Source organism: Pseudoliparis swirei, chromosome 21 (genome assembly GCF_029220125.1).
Source record: "Pseudoliparis swirei isolate HS2019 ecotype Mariana Trench chromosome 21, NWPU_hadal_v1, whole genome shotgun sequence".
In the NCBI taxonomy this organism is placed as follows: Eukaryota; Metazoa; Chordata; class Actinopteri; order Perciformes; family Liparidae; genus Pseudoliparis; species Pseudoliparis swirei.
Window position 1 is genome coordinate 11,325,917 of NC_079408.1, and position 15,311 is coordinate 11,341,227.

At 43.5% G+C, this 15,311-nt stretch overlaps 1 long non-coding RNA gene across 1 annotated transcript; it reads right to left on the minus strand.

Moving 5' to 3' along the window:
• Nucleotides 1–11,905: 11,905 nt before the first annotated feature.
• Nucleotides 11,906–15,304, minus strand: LOC130211762 (uncharacterized). The gene is made up of 2 exons (XR_008835151.1): nucleotides 14,093–15,304; nucleotides 11,906–14,000 (listed from the first exon to the last, which is right to left on the minus strand). It is a non-coding gene; the product is annotated as an uncharacterized LOC130211762 (long non-coding RNA).
• Between the last annotated feature and the right edge of the window lie 7 nt (nucleotides 15,305–15,311).

Consider the following 15,311-nt stretch of genomic DNA (forward strand, 5'->3'; position numbering starts at 1 on the left):
CACCTACAACAACTGCGGCACCAACAACAACTGCGGCACCGACAACAACTGCAGCTTCAACAACAACAACAACTGCGGCACCTACAACAACTGCAGCACCAACAACAACTACAGCACCAACAACAACTGCAGCACCAACAACAACAACAACTGCGGCACCCACAACAACTGCAGCACCAACAACAACTGCAGCACCAACAACAACAACAACTGCGACACCTACAACAACTGCGGCACCGACAACAACTGCAGCACCAACAACAACAACAACTGTGGCACCTACAACAACTGCGGCACCTACAACAACTGCAGCACCAACAACAACTGCTGCACCAACAACAACTGCGGCACCTACAACAACAGCTGCACCAACAACAGCCGCACCAACAACAACTTTGGCACCTACAACAACAGCTGCACCAACAACAACTTCGGCACCTACAACAACTGCGGCACCTTCAACAACTGCGGCACCTACAACTACTCCCATGCCGACAACAACTGCCCCACCGACAACAACTGCAGCACCAACAACAACAACAACTGCGGCACCTACAACAACTGCAGCACCAACAACAACTGCAGCACCAACAACAACTGCAGCACCAACAACAACAACAACTGCGGCACCTACAACAACTGCAGCACCAACAACAACTGCAGCACCAACAACAACAACTGCGGCACCTACAACAACTGCAGCACCAACAACAACTGCAGCACCAACAACAACAACAACAACTGCGGCACCTACAACAACTGCGGCACCGACAACAACTGCAGCACCAACAACAACAACAACTGCGGCACCGACAACAACTGCGGCACCTACAACAACTGCAGCACCTACAACAACTGCGGCACCTACAACAACAGCTGCACCAACAACAGCCGCACCAACAACAACTTCGGCACCTTCAACAACTGCGGCACCTACAACTACTCCCATGCCGACAACAACTGCCCCACCGACAACAACTGCAGCACCTTCAACAACTGTGGCACCTACAACAACTCCCACACAGACAACAACTACAATGCCAACAACAACTGCAGCACCTACAACAACTTTGTTTACCACTACAACTGCTGAAGAAGTCATTACAAAGCAAATGTCTTTCAGATCTCCAGAAGATACATTTACAAGTGACTTGCTAGATTCATCATCTGCAGCGTTTCAAGCGCGAGCCACATTGCTAGAGTCAACAGTAAGTAATAGAAGATAGATCGTTTCTTGTTTCACAATTGACAGCAAAAAAGGGGCATTTTATTACACGTGTTTAGTTTTAAATTTCAAAAATATTGAACACAGATAAATTATCTGGTAGTCATTGAAAATATTGGAGGAGTGTTACTACAGGCAGTGTTCGGTGAATTAAAAAAACAATGCACAGCTACAGAAACACAAGAAAATGAAATACTTGTTGTAAGAAAGGAATTTCTTGTATTTCTGCAGCTTGGACCTTTGTACAAAGAAAATGTTCCTTCATTCCGCACCATCACGGTGAGATCATTCAGGTAATTTGTTCATGTTGAGATGATAAAATTCGAAGAGCAATGATCATGAAAGTATACGAATGAAACAATATAATATGTTGTAATTTCTTTTGCAGTGAGGGATCAGTCATCCAAATCATGGACATTGAATTTTCATCAACATCTGCTCCTGATAGCACTCAGATTGCAAATGTTTTGGTCACAGCAGTTTCAAACATCTCAGTTATCAGCATTGACACCACCTCCATTTCTGTAACAACTCCAACGCTGACAACAACAACGGCACCTACAACAACTACAGTGCCAACAACAAAAGCCACACCGACAACAATTCCAGTGACATCAACAAATACCACGCAAACATCAACTCTTGTGTCAACAACAACTCCCGCGCCTACAACACCTTTTGTTGCTCCCGCTACAGTTGTGGTCCTTGCAACAAATTTGGCAGAACCATTTGTTGAAGAACTCAATGACAAAACCAGCACGGAATTCAAGGCGCTTGAGGAAAAAGTCGTAAAAGTGGTTCGTTCTCACTCTAATTATGTTTCTGTTTGTTGCTTTTGCAGTTTTACAGTTAATTCGTAGATTATTGTATTTTAAGTTTGTTGTCTTCTTCTATTTTCTTCATTTCTACAGTATAATGAAATCTATAGTGAGGAATATGGCGATCTTTTCAGCCACTCTTTTGTGGTTGAGTTCAGGTAAAATTTACCATGTTGAGAATTATACTTACTTTATTCACAATGTTTAAATCATTGAATGACAACACAAATTATCATTAATGTTAATGAAATTTGATACATATATTTTCTTTCATGATGCAGCCAAGGTCCCACCATAACACGAGCGAGTGTGACTACTGCGAAGGTCGGGGTTGTGTTTGCAAAAACGAATTTGACTCAAGCGATCCCACAGGCTGCAGATGTCGCAAAAACCTTAGTAGCCGCTGTGTCGAACCCAAACAGTACCTTCAACATCACTATTGATGCTGCTTCCATCACTGTACTTGGTAAGTAAACAACAAGCCTGCATTTCACTCCAATAGTAGTGAATGGAAATAAGTATATCCCATGCAATTTGGAATTCATCTAAGTCTGTGAGTTGGTGTGTGTCCTTTCCTGATCTTTTTTTGTACAAATTCTTGCTTTGACAATGAGCATTCAAACTCAGAATTACCAAGAAGTCCAGTGTCACATTATCTGTTCTATGTTGTAATGTGTGTTTGTTTTAGAGAATGCCCTTTGGCTACCATTATTCTTTTATTCCATTTTTTTGTCTTTTTATTAAAGAAACAACTACATTAAATTCGACAACTGCATCCCCCACCATTGCTGCAACTACAGCTGCCAGAGTTACAACTACAGTTACCACTACAACTGCTGAAGCAGTCACAACAGCACAATTGACTTTCAGATCTCCAGCAGAAACATTTACAAGTGACTTGTTGAATCCATCATCTGCAGCGTTTCAAACGCGAGCCGCATTGCTTGTGTCAACAGTAAGTAATGGATGATAGATCATTTCATGTTTCATAATTGACACCAAAAAAGGATTATTTTATTTATCTGATACAAGAAAATGAAATAAATGTAATAAGAATTCATTTTCTGGTCGTCATTGAAAATATTGGAGGAGTAGTGTTACTACCGGCAGTGTTCGGTGAATTAAAAAGACAATGCAAGTAAAGAAACACAAGCACATGAAATACATGGAGTAAGAAATGATTTTTTTGTATTTCTGCAGCTTGGACCTTTCTACAAAGAAGCTTTTCCTTCATTCCGCACCATCACGGTGAATTCATTCAGGTAATTTGTTCATTTTGAGGTGATAAAATGCTAAGAGCACTGATCATGAATTTATACGAATGATCAATATAATATTTTGAAATTCCTTTTCCAGTGAGGGATCAATAATTCAAACCGTAGGCCTTAGATTTTCATCAACATCTGCTCCCAATGGCACTCAGATTGGAAATGTTTTGATCAGAGCAGCTTCAAACATCACAGCCTTCAGCATTGACCCCACCTCCATTTCTGTGGATGGCACACGTAAGCAATTTTAAATACTACCTTTTTTAATATTATAGAGTTGTTTGTTTTTTCAAATCGGTCTTTTCTTTTTTCTCAACCTTTACAGAGGTTTCAAGTGGAGTAAACAACAAGATCAGTCTCACCACCGCATCCTTCCTTGTGCTGATGTCATGGATCCTCTCAAGCCAACAATAGCATCATTGCTGAATGCCATTATTACATGACTGCCATCACTGGCATGAAAAATGACTTATTGATTCTTGTCAAAGAAGCCTTCTACAGCTTCAGATGAAATTACTATCACATATTAGTTTTGAAATTACTGCACATATTTATGGATTAGGTTGATGTCAATCTGAAAATGTTTGTAGGTGGGAATTTCCAGGATCCTTCACCGAGCAGAATGACACAACAAGACTAATCAGCCACACAAACCATTACACCCTAAGATGTGAACAAATGACGTGTTCTAGCATAATTTAACTTAATGGCACAGACAGGCATCTTTATTTATTTGTCACGTCAAAATATAAACAAGTACTAGTGGACAAGTGAATTCAGTTACTTTATGCTCAACTTCATCAGAATGCAGTTGTAGCCCTCGATTTCACACTTTAGTGAAGTTATAGTCTTCTTGGTTTTCTTCTGTTGTCCTAAAATGCAAGTAAAATGTTAGGTTTTACTTCATTCCACTACATTGCAAAGCAATATCACAGAGGATATTGTAAAGTGAACCTGTGTTTTAAGTTAATTGAAGGAACAACACTGCAGATCATTATGACTTGTGTAACTAACCGTGAACCAACTAGGGCTAGAGTTTAAACATAATGATATGTTAAAACATTGCAGTCAATTTTGTTATTCATATATTCTGTGCACACCTGTCTTCTGTGTGATGTTTTGCAATTTTGGTATAAAGTATATCAGGACATGTTTAACGTCAGGATCTTAAACTAAACCACCATTTATATGAATAGACAGCAAACGCTGCTCTGTGATTTCCTATAATCACATTTCACAATAGCATTCTAGCCAGTCTTAACTGTTGTTGTGCGAGTCAATCAGGTTTGTTCATGACAACTGGAAGTACTGCATAGTTTACATTTAAAGCTGTGTGTTCTTTCAAATGCTGCCAGACAGTCAAAGAGAAAAGTTCAGCTCCAACTAAAACGTAACCAGCTGTATAAAAACCAGCATAAATACCAGCATCAACGATTGTCAATTTTTTTCATAATGGATGTCAAGTCAAAGTTTTTCTGCATTTTCAGGTACCAGCAGTTAAAATGTGGATTCATTTCAAACTTTTTTATTGGACGCTAGATGAATATACACACAGTGAAATCAAATTTCTAATCAGGAAAAATAATTACTCAAGAATTTGATGAAATAAAATGTTTTGTTTGTGTCCCACGACTCTGGTCTCAATGGAAAATATGAACATAATTAGCTGATTCAAATTACGTCGCAGGGTTCACGACACTGTTTGATTGACAGGTGATCATTTGGATCAGGGTGTCTACAGGAATAAACCAGTGAAATTTAAGACTTTTTAAGACCACGTCTAAATAAAATTTAAGACCTAACTTACGATGGAAATATACATTCATCTAAATTAATTAATTCAAAGTAAACACCCTGATGTCTGTTCAAAATTAACAGTATGGTGTAATGCAAAAGGATAACACAAATGTCATTGCTGTTGTAAATTATATTTATTAATACATTTTCAGAACATTTAAGTCCCATGAACAAATGTCTATAAAATTAAGTAAATATATTTTTAATATACGTGCAACATAGTTCCTTTTGAACAAAAAATCTATAAAATAACATAAATAACATCTCCAGCTGCTTTTAAAATGCAAATCCATTTACATAATAGAATGTATGTGTGTGTGTGTGTGTGTGTGTGTGAGCGAGTGAGTGAGTTCTCATGTCTCTATGTGATGGATGTTTGTGCACAGGTTCATGTCTACTCCTGAGCTTTTGTGAATATACTAGGATAACAATCCTTTTCAAACTGTATTCATATAAAAACTTCCAGTTGACATTTGGTCCATTCCCCTGGAAAAAAGAAAGAAAAAAGGCAGACATTAGTTATACAACAGTCAACACATCTCTTTATGACACCACCACTTCAGATTAATGTCAGACTGGATAAATATGAATAAATACTATTTTTACAAATTAAGCAACGTGAGCCATCCCTTGAGCCTAGTGTATATTATTTAGACATATTGACAGGTAAACACCACTCTACTACCATTCTAAAACTATTTTTAATTAGTCTAATTAATGTGTAGTGCGCCTATCCATAGCTGTTATTAACTTGACACATGAGTAAAGCTTAACTATATGATACACATACTCATATACATGAGGTTAGTTAATACATATATATTTATGTTAGACTTACTTTGAGATGCTTGAAGTGGGTCCTGGCCAGTGTCATGGCCCATGAGCTGTGCTCCATAGGATCCTGACGGGACGTAGTCATTTCACCAAGAGCGCACATGAAGTCCAGTTGTCTGCTCTCGGTGGTCTGTGTTATTTTTCACAGCACTAGTAATTATATAACAAAGCAGGTTGGTCCATACAGGGAGAGGACGTAAGTCCCTGTCAATTTCTGAGAGGCAAGATGAAAGTCAAATTATAAATAACAGTAAATCTCTTCTATCAGTGAGTGGATTGTTTTTTCAGGAGAGTTTAAACCTTTTTTGTAGAATTTCAGTCAGCAACATCAGACTTGGAGCAAACACTGTAAGCCAGCTACTTACTACCTACAGCTAGGAATCTCACTGACTCTTCGTGGGCAAGTTTCAACTTTAGCAAATATTAAAAATTTAATTATATTTTGATTGATCCATCAATCCAGCATTGTTTTTACTTGTATTCTTTCTTGCTACATTGCTGCATCACTCTTCGTTATGCACTTTGTTTTACTTTGTCATACTGGTTTCAATACTGGTTTCAACATTCACAAAGGTGGAATGCACCAGAAATTCCCAGGACAAAAGAAGGGAGTGTGCTATGTGTTGTGCACCGACAGATATGCTAGAGAGGTTCAGGTCATTTATGTTCGCTTTCTCTCATTCCAGGCTTCCTGATTGTTTTCACCTGTCATCACACCTGTCTCCTATGCTCATCAGTGTCAGCCCCGCCCCTGATTGGTCCCACCTGTGTCTTGTTACCATGTGCTTAAATTCCCCTGTCTCCCAGTGTTCCTTGTCAGTTCGTCTGGTCTTTTGCCATGATCAGGTCGGGTTATGTTGTGCTCTTGAAAAGTTTTTGATCCCTCACTACGTGAGCGCTTTCATTTTGTTCACTGCAGAACCGAAAAATAAAGTACTTACAAATACTTTATCTCTGTCTCCCGGGTCGTGCAATTGGGTCCTACTTCCTAAGTGTCTGAGATCGTAACAGAACGAACTGACCACATTATGGACCCAGCCGACCCAAGAACGCTTCACGCCGCTCTGTCGGTACAGGGCGTGACGATTTTTCATCACGAGGAAAAACTGGACAAAGTCAGCCGGGAAATACAAGAGCTGAGAGGACACCAGGCCGGGGTTCAGGAAGAATTATCTACACAGATGCAACAACTGGTTGCCCAAATGAATAATTTTTTCACTCATCAACAGACTGCTCCTCCGGTGACGTCATCCACAGCTGAGAATTTGCCTGTCAATACTCCAGCTGACGACCCAGGTCAGGCTGTTTCCTCCCCGTTACGGCTGGCTCTTCCGGAGAGATTTTCCGGACACTCTTCGAATTGCAGAGCCTTTCTGGTACAGTGTGATCTGCATTTTCAACACAACCCAGCAGCTTTTTTATCTGAGCATGGTAAAGTGGCGTTTATTGTGTCTCATTTAACGGGAAGAGCTGCAGCCTGGGCTACTGCAGAATGGTCTAGAGACACCGAACTATGTTACTCATTGGCCGATTTCATAGAGACTATGAGGCGCATTTTGACCACTCATCGCCTGCTACGGAGGCCAGCAGAAGACTGTTTCAAATACGCCAGCTCAACCGTCAGGTGGTTGATTATGCCATCGAGTTTCGTACAGCAGCAGCGGACAGCGGATGGAATGTTCCGGCTCTTCGTGACGCCTTCATGACAGGACTTTCGAACCGATAAAGGACCAGCTGGCTCCACTGGAGACACCCGGGATCTGGAATCCTCATCGCTGTGGCCATCCGGATCGATAACCGTCTTCGAAAGAGAGAGGAGCGTCGACGCAACCGAGATGTTATTCCCAGCTTCCAGAATTCGCCTCGAGGGTCGCGCCGCCAGCGGAGGATTTCCAGCTCATGTTACCGGACCATCTGAGGACTACACTTCCGAATGACTCCGTGAACCCATGCAGCTTGGAAGAACCAGGCTTTCTGGAGGAGAGGCAGCGCCGTCACGGAGGGTTGCTGTTTCTACTGCGCCAGCCGGGTCATCAACTCGCTTCATGCCCGGGAAAGATCGTGCTCACCAGTCAAAAGGAGGCGCTGGTGAGCAAGTTTCCTGAGACTTCCCTCCTCGACCTGTTACTCAGGTAGACATTTGTATTAACAATCAGACCATTGACCAGGGTGTGTTAATAGACTCAGGGGCTGACGAAAGCCTTATAGACTGGGGCCTAGTCAAACAGCTAAAATCCAAAACTGTCCCGCTATCTCATCCTGTTAGTGCCAGTGCCTTAGACGGCCGCTTGTTGTTCACAGTTACCCATTGCACTGAGCCCATACAGATTACTATAAATAAGGACCATACCGAGAGCATGCAATTTCATATTTTTGAGTCGACTCAGCACCCGATTATTTTGGGGTTTCCTTGGTTGAAGATCCACAATCCTCACATAGACTGGCCTTCAGGAAAGTTAAGGAATGGGAGAGGATTGTAAAGGCAGTGTAAACTTGCAACCTGTTAATGCACCAACAGACTCTAGTAGGATCATTATAGATCACCCTGACTATCCTGATCTACACAAGGTACCTTCCTGTTACCATGATTTAAAAGAAGCGTTTAACAAGTCTAAAGCCTTGTCGCTACCTCCTCACCGAGATTTTGACTGTCCCATTGATCTCTTACCGGAGCCCCCATTCCCAAGGGGAGACTTTACTCGATTTCGAGACCTGAGAGAACAGCAATGGATGAATACATCTCCTCTTCACTCAAATCAGGGATTATCCGTCCTTCATCGTCTCCAGCCGGAGCGGATTCTTTGTGGGAAAGAAAGACGGGTCTCTGAGACCTTGCATAGACTACAGTCCACTAAATGACATTACGGTGAAGAACCGCTATCCTCTGCCACTCATGTCATCTGCTTTTGAACTGCTTCAAACGGCCAAGATATTCACCAAGTTGGATTTAAGAAATGCATATCACTTGGTTAGAATAAAACAAGGGATGAGTGGAAGACTGGATTCAACACTCAGAATGGTCACTATGAGTACTTGGTAATGCCTTTTGGACTGTGCAATGCACCGCTGTTTTCAAGCTTTTGTGAATGAGGTTTTTGGGAATTCTTGAATATTTCAGTGTTTGTGTATCTGGATGACATACTGATTTTCTCCCCAGACGCTAAATCTCATGTTAACCATGTCCGCCAAGTTTTGCAGAAACTACTGGATAATCAGCTATATGTCAAGGCAGAGAAGTGCGAGTTCCACACAGAAGAGGTGTCTTTCTTAGGATACATAGTCTCACCTAATCATATCCAAATGGATCCTGCGAAAGTCAGTGCAGTATCCCAGTGGCCCACACCAGACTCCAGGAAAAAGGTTCAGCAGTTCCTAGGATTTGCTAACTTCTATAGGAAGTTTATTAGGAATTTCAGTTCTGTTGCTGCTCCTCTGCATGTTCTGACTTCTCCTAAGGTTCCCTTCAAGTGGACCCCCCAGGCGGATCTTGCTTTCAAACTTCTCAGAGATAGATTCACATCAGCTCCCATACTCACCATTCCAGATCCCCAGCGCCAGTTTATGGTCGAGGTGGATGCTTCCAATGAGGGAATTGGAGGAGTACTGTCTCAACGTTCTGCAGAAGACAACAAGATGCATCCATGTGCTTACCTGTCGCGGAAGTTGACAACGGCAGAGCGGAATTATGACGTGGGAAACAAGGAATTGTTAGCTGTAAAAGCTGCCTCGAGGAATGGAGACACTGGCTGGAGGGTGCAGAGCAACCGTTTTAGTCTGGACAGATCACAAGAATCTAGAATATATAAGAAAGGCTAAGCGTCTCAACTCCCGTCAGGCCAGGTGGACACTTTTCTTTAGTAGATTCAACTTCACACTCTCTTTTCGTCCCGGGTCTCAGAATCAAAACCCGATGCTTTGTCTCGTCTTTACGATCCCGAACCACTTGCGGTAGAGCCCAAGACCATCCTTCCACTTAACCGGGTGATCGGAGCCTTTTCCTGGCAAGTGGAGTCAGACGTTAAAGAGGCAAATGTCATGAATCCAGCGCCTAGCGAGTGTCCCAACAATCTGCTGTTTGTTCCTGAGGCTCTTCACCCAAGGTCATCCACTGGGCTCACTCATCTGTGCTTTCGTGCCATCCGGGAGTAGCAAGAACAATGTTCAGGATTCAACAACGTTTCTGGTGGCCATCCATGAAGAAAAATGTGGCCGAGTATGTAGCGGCTTGTCCGGTGTGCGTGTAATAAGACCTCATCTCAAGTTAAGATGGGCTTGCTCCAGCCGCTGCCGATTCCCCATCGTCCTTGGTCACACATTTCGATGGATTTTGTGACAGGATTTCCCTCATCCAGAGGCAAGACTACGGTTCTAACAGTGGTTGATCGATTTTCAAAATGGCTCACTTCATCCCATTGACCAAGCTTCCTCTGCCAAAGTCACCGCAGAGGTCATGATGAATCACGTATTCAGGATCCATGGATTCCCTAATGACATTGTTTCCGACAGGGTCCACAATTCATTTCCGCCTTCTGGAAAGAGTTTTGTCGACTCATAGGTGCCACCGTCAGCCTGTCATCAGGATATCACCCTCAGTCAAATGGACAGTCGGAGCGTCTGAACCAAGAACTAGAGACTACGCTCGTTGTCTCGTCTCCCGAACCAGACCACCTGGAGTGACCACCTCACATGGGTCGAGGTTGCCCACAATACCCTTCCCACGGCGGCCACAGGTCTCTCTCCATTCCATTGTGTCAATGGTTTCCAGCCTCCACTTTTCCCTAACAACGAGGAAGAGGTGATGGTTCCATCGGCACATGCCATGATCAGACGTTGTCGCAGAGTTTGGGCTGGTGCGCCAGTCTCTTCTCCGAAGTTCAGCTCGGATGAAGGCTGTTGCGGACGTTCATCGCAGGGTCGCTCCCTCCTACAGTCCAGGCCAAAGGTTTGGCTCTCTACCAAAGACTTACCACTCCATGTCGCCTCAAAGAAACTGGCTCCGAGATTTGTGGGTCCGTTTCCAGTGTCCAGAGTCATCAACCCGGCGGTCGCTTGCAACTCCCAGGACCTTGAGAGTGCACCCAACGTTTCACGTTAGTAGAATCAAGCCGGTGTGTGAGAGCACACTTGTTCCCGCCTCCAAGCCCCCTCCACCGCCCCAGTTCTTTGAAGGGGGTGACGTTTACAAGGTCCGTAAGCTACTGGAGGTCCGTAATAGGGAGGGCAAGCAATTCCTGGTAGACTGGAAGGGTTACGGTCCTGAGGCTAGAAGCTGGATAGCTGCTTCATTTATCGTAGACAAGACTCTTATCCACGACTTTTACAATCAGCCTGGGCCATCAGGAGTTGGCCCTAGAGGGGTACTGTTGTGCACCGACAGATATGCTAGAGAGGTTCAGGTCATTTATGTTCGCTTTCTCTCATTCCAGGCTTCCTGATTGTTTTCACCTGTCATCACACCTGTCTCCTATGCTCATCAGTGTCAGCCGCCCCTGATTGGTCCCACCTGTGTCTTGTTACCATGTGCTTAAATTCCCCTGTCTCCCAGTGTTCCTTGTCAGTTCGTCTGGTCTTTTGCCATGATCAGGTCGGGTTATGTTGTGCTCTTGAAAAGTTTTTGATCCCTCACTACGTGAGCGCTTTCATTTTGTTCACTGCAGAACCGAAAAATAAAGTACTTACAAATACTTTATCTCTGTCTCCCGGGTCGTGCAATTGGGTCCTACTTCCTAAGTGTCTGAGATCGTAACACTATGATTTTAAGCCAACGAACTGAGAGATTGAATGCTGAAAAACAATAGACAACCATGAGTTACGTCATGAACCTTCATTCCGTTTCAACATAAAGACGTTCATACATGTGGGCTGTCACATAAGGGGAAAGGTTTGCAACTAAATAAAAAGTAAACAGGCCTATTGCTGTCTTAATACGCAGGCGATACAATATATAAAATAATAATAAATAATAATTGAGTACCCTTTTTTTAATTAATAAACGCATTGTAGAAAAGCAAGACAACAAACGGCAAATATATGTTGATTAGAAACGTATTTGTAAGATGTCAAATACAAACGTAATCGGGGGAGAAATACCTTTCAGGTAAATGTAATTTCAAATTACGTTTTAGTTCTGGGGGAACTTCATTTTCATAAAACATGTCAAATCTTTTTTTATTAATATAAAATGTATTCATATATTTTGTGAATACCAGTATTCTGTGCGGCTGTTTGTTGTTCATACAATTACTGTCAGAAACTTTACAATGACAAGAATACAAAATATTTTAAGAATTTAAATTATCAATGTGTGATGTTTTGCAATTTACAGACATGTGTTAATGTCAGGAGGTTTAACTAAACCATAATATTAAGACTCAATCAAACCCTGCTTTGTGATTTCTCATAATCACATTTCACAATAGCATCAGACAATCAACCGATTATTGTCAAAATATTGTCAAACACTGCCAGATAGCCGGAGAGAAACGTTGTTTGTTAAATCAGCTCAAACTAAAAAGTAACCACCAACATCAAAACCAGCATCAACCATTGGCAGAGTCAATTCTTTACAATGCCTCTCAACTCAAAGCTCATGTTTGTGTCCCAAAACTCTCGTCTCAATGGTGAAATATGTACATTACATTACATTACATGTCATTTAGCAGAAGCTTTTATCCAAAGCGACTTACAATAAGTGCATTTCAACCTAGAGTATAAACTAAGAACAACAAGAATACAGGAAGTAACATTTCATAACATAGTCGAACTACAAAAGTACCATAAGTAAGTGCTATTTAAGTGCCACTGAAGTGCAAATCTGTGTTTTAATCCAGATATAGTCGGAAAAGATGTGTTTTTAGTCTCCGGCGGAAGATGTAGAGACTTCCTGCTGTCCTGATGTCAGTGGGGAGCTCGTTCCACCACTGAGGAGCCAGGACAGAAAACAGTCTGGATTTCGAGTGATTAGCTCGAGGTGCAGGAGGCACAAGTCGATTACGCTGTTGCCGAGCGGAGCGAACGTGCCGGGGTGTACGGTGTGACCATATCCCGAATGTAGACGCGGGGCCCGATCCGTTCAGAGCGCGGTACGCCAGAACCAATGTTTTGAAGCGGATGCGAGCAGCCACCGGTAACCAGTGGAGAGAGCGGAGGAGCGGAGTGGTGTGGGTGAATTTCGGGAGACTGAAGACCAGTCGAGCTGCTGCATTCTGGATGAGCTGCAGGGGTCGGATGGCCTTAGCAGGTAGACCAGCCAGGAGGGAGTTGCAGTAGTCAAGGCGTGAAATGACCAGAGCCTGGATCAGAACCTGCGCCGCCTTCTGAGTAAGAAGAGGCCGTATTCTCCTGATGTTGTGCAGCATGTACCTACAGGAACGCGTCGTCGCAGCGATGTTGGCCGTCAGGGAGAGTTGACTGTCGAGTGTCACCCCGAGGTTCCTGGCAGTCAGGGTAGGGGCCAACACGGAGCTGTTGAAGGTGGTAGTCAGGTCATGGGTGGGGGAGCCTTTCCCTGGAAGGAATAGTAGCTCGGTCTTGTCAGGGTTGATTTTCAGGTGGTGTGCAGACATCCACTGAGAGATGTCGGTCAGACAGGCAGAGATTCGCGCCGCCACCTGTGTTTCGGACGGTGGAAACGAGAGGATCAGTTGGGTGTCATCGGCATAGCTATGGTAGGAGAAGCCATGCGAACGAATGACAGAGCCGAGAGAATTTGTGTACAGAGAGAAGAGCAGGGGACCCAGGACGGAGCCTTGAGGAACCCCAGTAGTGAGAGGACAAGGATCAGACACAGATCCTTTCCAAGTTACCCGGTAAGTGCGGTCGTTAAGGTAGGAAGAGAAAAGAGCGAGTGCAGTGCCTGAGATCCCCAGGTCCTGAAGAGAAGAGATAAGGATCTGGTGGTTCACGGTGTCAAATGCTGCAGAAAGGTCTAGAAGGATAAGGACAGAGGAGAGAGAGGCTGCTCTAGCAGTGTTAAGCTGCTCGGAGACAGCAAGGAGGGCAGTCTCTGTTGAGTGTCCGGCCTTGAATCCAGAATGGTGAGGGTCAAGAAGGCTGTTACTGTGGAGATAGGAGGACACTTGGTTAAAGATAGCTCGCTCCAGAGTTTTGGAGAGAAAAGGAAGAAGAGAGACCGGTCTGTAGTTGCTGACTTCAGATGGGTCGAGCGTGGGTTTCTTCAGGAGAGGGTTGACTCTCGCCTCCTTCAGAGAGTTAGGGAAACAGCCAGTTGAGAGGGAGCTGTTAATAAGATGGGTGAGAAAGGTCAGAAGGTCAGGAGCAATAGCCTGAAGAATGGGAGACGGGACGGGGTCAAGGGCGCAGGTGGTCGGCCGAGCGGAGCTAATCCGCTAATCAGCTAATACATTGTACTGTTCTCGCTAAAGGTTGTTGTTTAAACGTGTTCTTCAGCTAAACAGCCAGCTTGACAATACATTATCCAGCACCGAATTCTCCAAGGAACAGACAGTTGTTGTATTTGTCAGATTTAATGCAGGAAAATGTAATAATTTGTAAAACTGAAAAAGAGCACAAATCATATGCTTTTGTAAATACAATTGTACATCATTAAGTGTTTGACCATTAACTAATAATAACCAAAACTGTATTCAAAACAAAGACATATTAACGTAAACATGTTAATATAAATGGTAACTGGGTATAACTCACGGATGAAGCCGATTTAGTGGACCTTAAAGCAACACTATGTAACTTTTGGACCTTAAAATAACAGCTTGAAAAAAATTGTGCCGCTACAATGACTTTGAAAATGACGATTTGCGGCTCCGCTATTGCCATCGGGGGTCTGTGGGAAATAACTCCGCTATGTAAGATTCTGGAGCCGCCCGGTACATCCGGCGGATGTACTTGACCTGCTTTCTGGCAGTGATTACGCAATGTCATATAGTGCCACCCCACGCTCGCAGCTACAGTATAAGGGTAGCTTTTTTATGTAGCTTTTTGGTGTTGTCAACAATATTGTATTCGATCACACGTACTCCACATTTGCAGTCCCCCAAAACAAAAGGAAATGACTGCACGCGCGCACCCCCCCCCCCCCCAAAAGCCGGCAAACAGCTGATCGACCAGGCAGAGACGAAGCGCCACGTTCAATCCCCGCGCTACTTCACCCTAGTCCGGTAGGTGCTGGGCCAGTTCACAGTGTTCCTGCGCAGTCTTCTATTAGTGATCCCGCGCGTTGGTATGAATTCAAAATAGAAAGTCGCCGGATTGCTGCCGTTCTGAGTCCGCCGTCGGTCAGCGCGCTCCAAACAAAAAAACCCTTGCGTCACCTCCCCCTCGTCACCTTTTATAACCCGTGACACGTACAAATAATAATAATAATTAAAGCTGCAAGCAGCGATGAACGGT